We start from the raw sequence: 11140 nt of genomic DNA, 5'->3' as shown, positions 1-11140 counted from the left end.
TCTCCAAAAAGCCCGAAAGATGCATCTGTGAGAGCTGAACATGAAACTGTCGGGGAATGTTCGTTAGTGTTAGTGTTGTTAGTGTATGATGGTGCATCGTTTGTTAAATTGACTACAGTCCACTTTGGAGTGTTTATTGGAATCATTATTGGATTCTTTAACCCTTTAAAATCTGAGTAAACTGGCCTGATTTCTTTCAAGAACGCAAGAGCAAAGCAATGTGCAACTTTACAAGAAATTACCCAAAAAATAGCAAAAAAAATTAGTTAAAGTTTCAAAATTAGCAAAAAATAAAATAAAAAAAAACAAAAATCAGGGAAATGAATTAAAAAGTTAAGAAAAAATGCATGTATATGTTTTACTCTGCAACATAATTTTAAAAATCTGATTTTAATATTATAGATATCATTTTCTGGACATTTTTCCCTTTTATATTTTATTTTATTCTTTCTTTGATAATTCCTCCCCCTTTTGTAATAATAATATTAGTAATGTTATATTAAAATATATATATATATATATATACATATATACATACACACACACACACACACACACACACACACATATATATATATAAACATATATTCCAATTCTTTTTTTTTTTTTTTTACGATTTTCTCTTTCTTTTCAGGTTATTCTTCTCCTAGTTTCTACTAATTTCTTGTTTATTTTGGGGGTCATTTCTTTCGAAGATGGAAAGTGCCATTTTCCCCATGTTTTTGAAAGCAATGAAATGACACCAACATGCACAAATTTCACAGGTTTAATGCTTGAATACAAGAAAACTGGTTTCAATCCAGGTTTCAAAGGAATAACTTTAAATATTTTATGTTGTCTTTGTTAACAAAAAATCAAGTATGAAAATCAACATCTGGATTCCTCAGATTTTATTGAGGAATCCAGATGTGAAAGAATGTTGAACCTCAGTGAAATTCATCCTCAGCTGAACTTTAACTTTAACTGTCTTCATTTTTCTCATCCAATCCAAAGATTTGATGCATCTGTAGACACAGGCGTGCTGTTTTATAGCATCTTTGATGGGAGGAATGAAGTCTATAAATCTGCCTCAATAACAATGACTTAACGAAAGAGGAATGCCTCCTCCTTAGGCTTTGAAACCTGGAGTGGCCTCACCTTTGCTGTGTGGCTTTCAGACTCCTTTCAGAAGTGTTTATAACTTTGAGCCCTGAACAAATTGGTGCAATTTCTTTCAGAAACATGAGAAAAAAGTAAATGAGCAACTTGTTAAGAAATGTTCCACAAAAAGTAGATATAGAAAGTTATTTTTGAAAAAGCTAGGGAAAATATCTAGGAAAAAAGAAAAAAAAAGCTAGGGAAAACGTTATTTACAAAAATCATTATTACATTTTTAAATTTAAATCACATAATTATTAAATTTTTAAAGTAGTTTTTCATTTTCAGTTTTTTTTCTTTTTTTTACTTTTAGTTAATTTTTTTGCTAACTTTTGGGTCATTTCTTCTTTTGTGGCTCATTGCCGTCTTCCAATGTTTTTTTAAAGAAATCAAGCCAATGTGCTCAAAGAGTTAATCAGAAAGCCTAAATCACAGATGTTTCCATGACATCCTTGGCTGTAGGCATCTGTTACAAATAATCACTTTTCACTCGTACTTAAAAAAAATAAAAATATCCTAAAAATATATCTTTCTCCTGCCAATTGCTCATACGTTTGCCACGTTCAGGCGTTCAAACATGTTGAATAGCAATATACAGCAACAATATACTGGTTGTGTGTGTTGGCTTGTCTGATGGAAACCATTAAAACATCCTCTATTGGAGACCAGAGTTTAAATCTCAACTTTAGTTTTGGTGGGGCTATAATTACTGTAAGTTGAAGGTGTGTTGGTTTCTGGGAGTTGAAAGTGAAGTATGCGTGAGCCAACAAACTGCAGCGAACAAACAAATGAAGTCCTGACAGCTCACTGATGTTACTACATTCCTGACTGAGCCATAACATACACGCTGTCCTTGTGTAACCGATCACCTCACACACATTAAAGAGAGCTGTAACGAGCATCGAACCAATCAGACATGTTTGACAAGTGCTGAACTGCATTAAACATTCACACGCAATATAGCAGAGATACTCAGCTTGCTTTGCTAGGGGGCCGCTTTTGCAAAATAACAGGGGGCCAGGGGCCAGTCGCAGCAGCTTCATACATGTTTTCAGGATTTGAATTTGAATTTTGAATTTTAGGATGTTTCAGGATTTTAGGATGTTTCTGGGATTTTAGGACATTTATTGGATTTAACAGCATTTCTTGGGTTTGAGGACACTTTAGGGATTTGAGGACAATTCCTTGATTTTTGAATAGCATTGAGGACATTTCTCTGTATTTACGATGTTGCTCAGATTTTAGGACATTTCTAGGATTTTAGGATGTTTCTGGGATTTTAGGACATTTATTGGATTTAAGGGCATTTCTCAGGTTTTAAGGACACTTTTAGGATTTGAGGAAATTTCTCAGATTTTGGAATGTTTTTAGCATTGAGGTCATTTCTCTGAATTTATGACGTTTGAAAGATTTTAGGATGTTTCTAGGATTTTAGGACATTTTTAAGATTTTGGGACATTTCTAGGATTTTAGGCCTTTTTTATTTTAGGATGGATTAGGATTTTAGGATTTTTCTCAGATTTAAGGACATTTATTGGATTTAAGGGCATTTCTTAAATTTGAGGACACTTAGGATTTGAGGACATTTCTAGGATTTTGGAATGTTTCTAGCACTGATGACATTTCTCTGTATTTATAACGTTTCTAAGATTTTAGGATGTTTCTTGGATTTTAGGGAAGTTTCTGGGATTTTAGGACACTTCTAAGATTTTGGGACGTTTCTAAGATTTGAGGACATTTCTAGGTTCTTAGGATGTTCGTAGGATTTGGGGACAATTGATGCTTAGCTAATACCCCTGTTGGGGAGAGCGGAGGATCCTACACTGGCACTTTTTTTTGGATAACCCTTAACGGTTCGAGTAACCACCTTAATTTCAAAGAGTTTTGGAAAAAAATTATTTTAAAAGAAACAAATATATTCAGCAATCAGAGGGGGAAAAGACTTATTAAGAGAGCAGTGAAGACAAAAAGGTTAAAAAAAAAATACCTAGCATTGATGTCTAAAGTCTGTTGGTGTCCTTTTTGAGGAAGTTTCAATTGCATGTGGGCATCATGTGCTCCCTATAAACATAGAAAAACCTGCTTGCGGGGTCACTTAAACTATAAAGAATGCTCTCTTCCTGAGGGTGACTGCATAAATAATCCTCTGCTGTATGAACCAACACTCTGTCTAGTTTTGAATTAGATGAAGAAATCCAAGTTCAGAAATATATTAACCTTTGAACCCTGAGGAAATTGGTACAATTTCTTAGAAAAACATGGGGAAAAAAGGCAATGAGCAACTTGGTAAGCAATGTTCCTCAAAAAAATAATCCTAATTAAATATTTACAACCATGCTCCAAAATTTATTATAATTTTTAAAGCAATTCATTTTCATCATTTTTAAAAAAAACAAAAAAAAACTTCTTTCTTATATTTTCTTTATTTTTCCTTCTTTTTTAAATTTTTTTTATTTTATTATTATTATTTATTTATTTTTTATTTATTTTATTTATTTATTTATTTTTACAGATTTTCAGGATTTTTTCTTGTACTTTTTTTTTCACAAGGTTCATGCAATTTTTTGAGCCATTACCTTTTTTGGTTGCTATAACAACAATGTGGGCTTCTGAATCAATGGAACAATATCCTGTTAAATAAACCATACTAAATCCATATTAAATAAATAATATGGATATTTGGCCTCCATGGTACCCACACATTGACAAATGGATTTCCATCTCACTCAGAAGCCTTTTCAATGATCTGACAAAACAACCAAATTTCATTCACAAGCTCGCCCTCGAACAAGCTGTGGCCTTTAAACCAGACGAGATAAACCCCTCCACTAATAAACCACTCTGTAAATGTCAAACGCCTTTGTGTGAAATGAGTAAACAATGAGTCACCCCTCAGAGCGCAGCAGGGGACACATATCTGACTTGACACAAAGTGGAGTATTAGGTCCACAAACATTTCTCAAAAACTGAAATGACAACTGTAATATAACATTAACAGGAAAGTGTCTTCAGCAGCTCGTTAAAGGTGATGTTGGCATGGCAACAAGTAGTAGTTTTTTACACCTATACTCAATGGGTTGTCTGAGCCTATTTTAGCTCATTGTTTGGATACAGAGAGACATTTACTGAGTCTGAGTTGGAACATTTAAAGGATTTGAGGGCATGTTTCAGATTTTAGGACATTTATAAGATTTGAGGTCATTTTTCAGATTTTGGGACATTTATAGGATTTTAGGATGTTTTTAGGATTTTAGGACATTTATAGGATTTGAGGACATTTCTCAGATTTTAGGACATTTTTAGGGTTTTAAAACATTTTTAGGATTGAGGACATTTTTTTGGTATTTAGGACGTTTCTGGGATTTCAGGATGGATGTATGTTCATGGTTGCTACAGTGCACACAAATGTAACATACTGCCATGTTACAGTGTGTGTTATATACACTACAGGCTTGCTAACAAGCCCCCCCACCCATTAAAAAATACCTGGTTTGGTTTGGTCAACACAAAAATAGCTGGAAATGTCCTGACGTCTCATTAAAAGAACACCTGGTTTTGTTGCCACAGACATGGCTGAGAATGTCCTAACGTCTCATTGATAGAGACCCAGTTTGGTTGCCAAAAACATGGCTGGAAATATCAGACGTCTCGTTAAAAAATACCTGCTTTTGTGGCCACTAATACGTCCGTAAATGTCACTGGTCTAAACAGTGTTCTGCAGTTTGGCAGCCGTCTCACTGAGGTCTGCAAGGAAATAACTGTACCGTTACTAAAACTGCACTGCACTGTACTGTATTTCATTTTTCAGTGGATAATCTGTTATGTTTTTTTTCTTCATTTAGGACATATTTCTAACAGCTTCACAAAATGGAAAATATCACATTGTCACTTCTGTTTCATCCTATTTTCTGTTAACCATTTTCTCTTTTTTTCACATTTTGCAGCTGCAGATAAAGGCTGTCTGAGAGGAAACCTGACCGCAGTACAACAAACAGTTTATATCCACACTACAGGGAACACAGACAGGTGTGAGCTCTGATTTTCACTTCCCTACACAAACGCAAACACACACACACACACACACACACACACACACACACACACACACACACACACACACACATATTTGCATGCTCCTTGGGACATACTGAACTCTCATGTGCATGGAGGTTCACACAAACACACATTGGGTGGTGCCTCGGGATCAATCAGTCTGTTTACTTTTTCTTGTCTGTCTCGATTGTTTGTGAAGTTTAAAGGAGCACAGAGGAAGACAATGTGAAACACACACACACACACACACACACACACACACACACACACACGCACGCACACACATACACACCCAGGCCCTCTGCGTATGTTTGTAATAGTCTTGCTGCCAATTGTATTTTTACAAAACTTTGGTAAATTATGAGGAGAACATATTTCATGTGATTCTCACAAAAATGTTATAGCATTTTCATACTTAGAGGAATTTTAATCAAAATATTTAAAACAATTAGAAATATAAGAAATGATCACTCTGTGTGTAAAGTCATAATTCTTGGTATATGAGCTCAGAATTGCAATGCATTTATGATTTGAAAATACAATAGATTCCTTTGCCACCAGGATTTCCAGGCGTGTCCAATCTCTATTTTCTTTACACACTCTGCCTCTTTAAGCCCTGTTGTTTACAGGGAACCAAATACTTAAAGTAAAAAGACTATCATTGACCATAACACCTTGTCAACGTAATTTGTTGAAGCAAAAATATTTGCTCTCACCAGGAGTGACCTTGTAAATACTTAAATTAAACCTGCACTGGAATTTTTATTCTATTTTTATGTAGTTTATGTATTGCATGCAGTTGCACTGTATTTTATTGTTTGAACATGGCACCTTTTCAATGCATGTTGTGGAAGCTGCACAGGAACATTCATTACACATTGTATTGTTGTATTGCCCCCCCTTTTTGGTGTTTTTGTTCGGGAAATAATTAAAGAGACAGAAGATGAGGCTCAAAGGAGAACAAAGAAAAGGGAAGTGAGTAGGAGAGCCTCTGTCTGTTATTGCGTCATAAACTAGTTTCGAGAAGATATTACGGTGTGTGCTGCCAGCTAATTGTGGACTGATTAAACTACAGACAAAGAGGACGAATAAAAAGAAAAGAATAGAGGATCATTGAACACACTAGTCTTTTGTTCCAGCAAAAATGCATCCAAATATTTTGTATTATAATTAAATGACCTGATACTTTTTATCATGCTGTTCTGAAGCTAAAGGTGTGGGCTAAATATACTGTTGGTCTTAAAAAAATCAAGAATCTAATCTCATGATAAAAATTTAAAAAAATCAGTGGCAGATTGAAATGGACCAAGACTGAGAATGCATTTACTTTAGCCCCTAACGGGCGAGATGCAATGATGCACCAGCGCAAAATACCGTCTATCTTTGCCCAAGAAGCACTAAAACCTAAATCTTTTCAAATTAGTCTGCACCGAGTTTGAAATTAAGAGTCCATAAGTAAGCGATATATAAAAAGAAGTAACCACTGTGAAGTTTTCACAGGCCTCCATGCTGCTTTCTACTGTGTACTACTGTTTTCTTGACTGTTGTTTTTACATCAAGAAGCTAAATACTAGGCTACACCTGTGTTTAACCCTTTGAAACCCAGGCAATTTAGTTTGATTTCTTTTTATATACATTGGGAGAAGGCAAAAAGCAACTTAATAAAACATGATCAAAAAATTAGTAAGAAATCAGTAAAAAATGTTACAAGAAAATTGGCAGAAAATAAGAAAAAAAGACAATTAAAAAAACAAACAAACAAGAAAATGACCCCTCAAAATGCTGAAATTTATTTTAAAAGATATCTGTATTTTTAAAGATACTTTCAATGGACACGCTTCCCTTTTTTAAAAATGTATTTTACCCCACAGCCGAGCGTTAAGATTGGTTTCTTTTATTTCAAACAACAGGCGCATGAAATCAATTTTCCATATCGGTCAACAACTGTGTGTGTATTCCTGCCTCCTCATTCGTGTGTCTATTTCAAAAACCCTAATAACCACACCCTCAGTTATTGAATCTCATTTCAGGTGTCAGCATCTCCGTTTATCTCATCCCTCTTTCCTTTATTCTCTCTCCCCAGCGTCAATCACGACCAGACGTTCAGGCTAACAGGCAGACGGCCCGGTGCTGAGGGCAGTATTGACGCAAGGATGCTGAGTCACAAAAGCATTTGTGCGTGTGCTTGTGAGAGTGTGTGTGTGTGTGTGTGTGTGTATCCATGCAGAGATGCACAGGTGCGAGGCAGCCATCTGTTCTTCTGTCTTCAGCAGAGTAAACAACATTTGCTCAGAGATGTTCCCTTTGACTCACTGGGCTTGAAAAGTACCTGCGTTGTCAAGTCAAGTTAAATTGTCTCGAATGAACTTAAATCAAATCTAGTCGGGTCAAACTTGATCATGCCACGCAAGATCGAGTAATTTAAAATCACATCTAGTCAGTCCATGTCATGTCAATTCAGAGACACGACATGACATGTTCATTAAAATCAAACAAACACAGTTAATTCCTGCTTTTTGAGATGAGAAAATGACAAAGGCAACTCGTTAATAGGAGGAACTGAAGCAGACATTGTTCACATTATTTATTAAAGGAGCAGTGTGTAAGATTTGAGGCGATTTAATGCCATCTTAGTGGGGAGGATTGCAGATTGCAGCCAGCTGATACTTCTCCCTCTTCGGATTCTGTCAGTGTTTATTGTTCAGAGGTTTTTTTATTTATTTATCGGGAACAAAATTATCTGCAGAGGTCTTTTTACGCTGCAAATCAAATGGACTAAGTGATTTCAACCAGTAAAAACACTGAATACAGCAGTTTTATGTTACAAGTAAGTGTTTCTCTGACACTTTTCTGCACGCTGCAGAGTCAGCTTGCCCGGGACCTGCTAATGTGTGCTCACTTTACTTTCTCTGATGATATTTTAAGATCCAGACATTCAGGAGGTTTTGACAGGGAGCTGAAATATCCTCAGAGGTCTCTTCTTCTTTAAAACAAGCAGTTTCTGTCTTCTGCGCTGCTTTGTATGTCAGAGCTGGGCTGTAAGCGTAAACACTGAATAATGGTGTTTTACATCAGAAAACTGTTCTTCTGATGCTCACATATTGGAGTAACCATCATGAAAGGCCAGCCATTTCTCATACTGAAGTTGTCTGCTTTTGTGCGCTTTCGGCGTAAGGTCCTGATGCAAAGAGCCACCTTTCGTGTCCGCATGATACGCCACTGGACGTCATCAGCTGAGAATGCAGCAACATGATATGCAGATGATCAGCGCTCTCTGTGTAGATATAAACGGCTCATTCTAAGGTAACGAGAACAACATAATTTATATTTTCAGGTGATTACATACTGATATATTACTATACTGCTGATTTAAATCAACTCTTCCTTCAACTCCAAAGATATTGCAGCTTCAATGACCAATGAAATTTCGTTTTTTAAGCTTTGTTTAAAAAAAAAAGACGAATACTTCTTCTAAAGAAAACATACTTTAAATATTATGTTCTACTTCTGCCAATATATCCCCTTAATCCTACACACCGGACCTTTAAAGACTGCATGCTACTTGAAATTAGCATAAACTCTGAAACCTCTAATCTTTGGTAGTTCACTGACACTACAACACTGGCTCTCATTTAAAGAGGCTGTCTCTTTATCTAAATGTCCCTCACACGTGGACAATCAGTGAAATATATTCCACTGAACCCGTGTTGATGGTGTGGGCAGACAATTTTCTCTGCCTGCACTGAAATTATAACCTGCCTCCTGCAGTAGGTGTAAGCTATAGTTAAAGTAACACCTGCATCTGATGCAAACATCCACCACCAGATGAGACGACCAATGATTTTGGTATTTTCATTCATTAAAGCTTAATGTTTCATGCATCCTCACATGACTTCAATGAAACGTTTCAGTGGGTTTGGCTGCAAGGAAGTGGGGTTTATTACTTACTAGGAAAATAGATACAATGTGAATTTGTAGTTCATAATTTCAATTAGTCGTCTGACGTTATGTTTAGTGGCATGAGTGGATAACTTGTGATAAAATGCGTGACTGCCGTGCAGCACCCTAAGGTGGAGAAAATGAATTTGTGGTTCCTATTGCTTTCTGCTAACCTTTTCATCTGAGCACATTACTCTCTCTGTCTTTACAACTTGAACAGGAATTATCACATCAAATACAACTGTAAATTCACTTGAATTCATGTCCTTTGCCCACGTGTTGCAGCATAAAACCCCGGGGCGCCTCAGAAAAGCACCAAAGGTTAGCGGTCAGGAGTGAGTGGTGGGTTGAGCAGTCATGTGCTGCTTGTGTGTGTGTGTGTGTGTGTGTGTGTGTGTGTGTGTGTGTGTGTGTGTGTGTGCATGTGTGTGAGCTATTGTGAGTGTTTGTAAATGGTGGGAAGGAAAATGAATATCACAATATGCTGACAGATGGTTGGAAAGAGCCACAGCAGAAGACAGCACTGATGAATTCATAGGTCCGCTCTGAACATTGTCTCCTGCGTTTTTAATCACTGTGAACAGATACGAAATAATCAAAGGTGATAGAAATGAAGGTGATAACACCTCCATTTAACCAGAGAGGGACGATCTATTCAAAGGAGCGGAAATCATAGAAGAGACATCCTCACTGATATTGTGAAAGCAATATATATAGCAATCTCTGCAATCATTGTGACTGTGACATTTAATTTTGCAGTTGGCAGTATTTATTTGTAAAAAAAAATAAAATAAGATAAAAGATAGCAGACAGCATTACTCAGCATAAGGGATTAGTTGGACATTTTATCTCTTTGAGTGTCAGCCAATAAAATATATGTCTTAACTTCTTATAATCAAAGAGATAATGAGATATACTGTGGCCAAAGTCGTCTGTTAGGGCAGTGATACTCAACTCACGAGCTGCAGGTCCTCAATTTCTAGAAACATCCTAAAATAAAAAAGGCCTAAAATCCTGAAAAATGTCCTTAAATCCTAGAAATGTCCCAAAATCCTAGAAATGTCTTAAAATCCATAAAAATGTATGTGGATGCTGCGACTGGCCCCTGACCTCCTGTCATTTTACAAAAGTGGCTCCCAAGAAAAGCAAGTTGAGTATCTCTGTTAAGGTTTTTAAAGACTGTCTCCACAGAAACACACAGCTGCCCTCTTTCGATTATAATCAGTACTGTCATCCAAGTGTCCTTATCTCTGCGGTATTTGCTGCATCTGCACAATGTTCAAATCATCTTTGAGGAAACTGCTGCTGTGTGCATGTATGGCCTGTTATATGAGGGCTTTAGTGACAAAGAAAAATGCCATATCAGAGTGTCAAGACACTTTCCTGCTCATTAGCACCTGTCGTTTCTCTCTGTGACATTCCACACACACTGAAGATAAATGGACACGTGTTTTCAAACACGCAAACACTTACTGCATATGGGAACACAGAGTGTATCCACGCGTGATCACTGCATTCACTTTTTGTAATGTCTGCTGTGGTATACAGCATCTGTAGTATTGTTTTCTTGTTTGATTAATTTTTGTGTGTGTGTTTATGTGAAATGGTGTTTGTCTTTGGAATAAAAAAATAAATAAATAAATAAAATCAACTCAAATATGTAAAATTAGGCTACTGGTGTATAAATTATGTAATACGGGAAACACACATTGCATCAAGGGAATTTTATTGTAGTTTTTAATTTATTTACACACACTCATAAAACTGAACTAAATCCAAAACAATAAATAAATAAATGAATAAGAACTGTATCAGGAGAGGTCAAGAAGCCATAAGCTTATATAAATGTACCCCCCTCAACTTGAAAACAACAAATAAAAAATAAAAAAGAGGAAAGTTTTTTTTAATAAAACCCCATCAAAAACATTATACAGAAAAATACAAAAAAGATAAATGACAACAAAAAGCACACTGAGCAGAAAAAAAGTAACCAGCCAGTTAACATTAATAC

Source organism: Plectropomus leopardus, chromosome 7 (genome assembly GCF_026936395.1).
Source record: "Plectropomus leopardus strain MGB_pleo_1.0 chromosome 7, ASM2693639v1, whole genome shotgun sequence".
Taxonomy (NCBI): Eukaryota; Metazoa; Chordata; class Actinopteri; order Perciformes; family Serranidae; genus Plectropomus; species Plectropomus leopardus.
The sequence above is the reverse complement of the archived record's forward strand: the minus strand, read 5'-3'. Positions refer to the sequence as shown.